The sequence below is a fragment of the Schistocerca cancellata genome, chromosome 2, assembly GCF_023864275.1.
Source record: "Schistocerca cancellata isolate TAMUIC-IGC-003103 chromosome 2, iqSchCanc2.1, whole genome shotgun sequence".
NCBI lineage: Eukaryota > Metazoa > Arthropoda > Insecta > Orthoptera > Acrididae > Schistocerca > Schistocerca cancellata.
Window position 1 is genome coordinate 49,919,392 of NC_064627.1, and position 2,905 is coordinate 49,922,296.

A 2,905-nucleotide genomic window follows, 5' to 3' on the forward strand; every position below is an offset into this window, starting at 1 on the left:
TTAATTTTTAGTTGTTTATTGCCTTCGTTAACATGAATTAATCCATCTCCGTCGCACCAGTACGTCTTCGCAAAGACTGGCGATCGACTTCGACATCAGCAGGAAAGAAAGTCCCGCGTGGTGGCGACACGTCATCGATGCACGTCACCTCGGTAGTGTGTATGAATAACTGGTGAGGGGATAGAATCTGTGAAATGGAAGAAGGGTCAGCTGCTCCTTGCATGGATGATCCAGGTACGAGGTGGGCTGTGGAAAGCGCTCCGGAGAAATATTGTTGGTGCTTTGGGTTCTTGACAACTGCACAATGATGGTCCTTAAGGTACTGCCACAAAACGAGGGCCGATTTATCACCACCACCAAACAGGTAGTGGACTGCGTGCCCGCTAATCCAAGTCACTGAGAGGGCTTTGTACTCGGAAAATAGTCCATGTCCGGAAAGAGAATAATTTGTGGGGTGATCCCGTCAGGAGTCGTGAGTGTGATGGCGGACCAAAAGCCAAACATTACTCGACTCGCCGCACACAAATAGATGCCCGTTGTCATCTTGCACGCCGCATGTGGTACATAATGGTGACGGCACCAGGTGGGACCCGTGGAGACGTGACTGGCAGACCTGCATCCCATTAACCGTCACATACCAGGTGGATTGGACGTCCGGCGCAAGAGTAGGGGCATGCACTGCCAGACACATGGCATTTCACCGGTCGCATGGATGTTTTTCTTCAATCGCATTCGGCGGAAGCCGCGATTGTAGCGAGGTATACACTGTCTTGGCCGTCGGTAGACGCGGAGGGAGAAGCACATCTACATCTACGTGATTACTCTGCTATTCACAATAAAGTGGTTCAATGAATCACCTTCAAGCTGTCTCTCTCTACCGTTCCACTCTCGAACGGCTCGCGGGAAAAACGAGACATAATTTTTTTCTGTGCGAGCCCTGATTTCTCTTATTTTATCGTGATGATCATTTCTCATTATGTAGGTGGGTGCCAACAGAATGTTTTCGCAATCGGAGGAGAAAACTGGTGACTGAAATTTCTTGAGGAGATCCCGTCGCAACGAAAAATGCCTTTGTGTTAATGATTGCCACTCCAATTCACTTATCATGTCTGTGGCACTATCTCCCCTATTTCGCCCTTCTTTGAACTTTTTCGATGTCATCCGTCAGTCCCACCTGATGCGAATCCCCACACCGCACAGCAGTACTCCAGAATAGGGCGGACAAGCGTGGTGTAAGCAGTCTCTTTAGTAGACCTGTTGCGCCATTAAGTGTTCTGCCAATGAATCGCTGTCTTTGGTTTACTCTACCCACAACATTGTCTGTGTGATCGTTCCAATTTAGGTTATTTGAATTTTTAATCCCTGAGTATGTAGTTGAATTCACAGCCTTCACAGTCGTGTGACTTATCGCGTAATCGAAATTTAACGGATTTCTTTTAGTACTCATGTGAATAACTTCACACTCTTCTTTATTCAGGGTCAATTGCTACTTTTCGCACCATACGGATATCTTGTCTAAATCATTTTGCAATACGTTTTGGTCATCTGATGATTTTACAAGACGCTAAATGACAGCATCATCTGCAAACAATCTGACAGGGCTACTCAGATTGTCTCCTTTGTCGTTAATATAGATTAGGAACAATGGGGGACCTATAACACTTCCTTGGGGAATGCCTCGATGACTTTCCGTCTATTACTACGAACTGTGATCTTTCTTACAGGAAATCACGGATCCAGTCGCACAACTGAGGCGATATTCCATAGGCACGCAGTTTGGTTAGAAGACGCTTGTGAGGAACGGTGTCGAAAGCCTTCTGGAAATCGAAAAATATCGAATCAATTTGACATCCGCTGTCGATAGCACTCATTATTTCATGAGTATAAAGAATATATGTTTCGCAAGAACGATGTTTTCTGAATCCGTGGTGACTATGTGTCAATAAATCGTTTTCTTCGAGGTAATTCATAATGTTCGAACACAGTATGTGTTCCAAAACCCTTCTGCAAATTGACATTAACGATATGCGCCTTTAATTCAGCGTGGATTACTCCCATTTCCCTTTTTGGTTATTAGTGTGACTTGAGCAATTTTCCAGTCTTTAGGTACTGTACTTTCTGTGAGCGAGCGGTTGTATATAACTGCTAAATAAGGAGCTATTGTACCAGCATACTCCGAAAGGAACCTGACTGGTATTCGCTCTGGATCGGAGGCCTTGCCTTTATAAGTGATTTACGCTGCTTTGCTACACCGAAGATATCTACTTCTATGTTTCTCATCTTGGCAGTTGTTCTTCATTGGAATTCAGGAGCCCGCATCTCGTGGTCGTGCGGTAGCGTTCTCGCTACCCACGCCCGGGTTCCCGGGTTCGATTCCCGGCGGGGTCAGGGATTTTCTCTGCCTCGTGATGGCTGGGTGTTGTGTGCTGTCCTTAGGTTAGTTAGGTTTAAGTAGTTCTAAGTTCTAGGGGACTGATGACCATAGATGTTAAGTCCCATAGTGCTCAGAGCCATGTGAACCACGTGTGTGGAATTCAGGAATATTTACTTCGTCTGCTTTGGTGAAGTAGTTTCGGAAAACCGTGTTTAATAACTCTGCTTTAGTGGCACTGTCATAAGTGACTTCACCGTTGTTATCGCGCAGTGAAGGTATTGATTGCGTCTTGCCACTTGTGTGCTGTATGTATGACCAGAATCTCATTGGGTTTTCTGCCAGATTCTGAGACAGAGTTTCGTTGTGGAAATTATTAAAAGCATCTCGCATTGAGGTACGCACTATATTTCGAACATCTGCAAAACTTTGCCAATGTTGGGGATTTTCCGTTCTTTTAAATTTGGCACGCTTTTTTCGTTGCTTTTGCAACAGCGATCTGACCCGTTTTATGTACCATGTGGGATCAGTGCT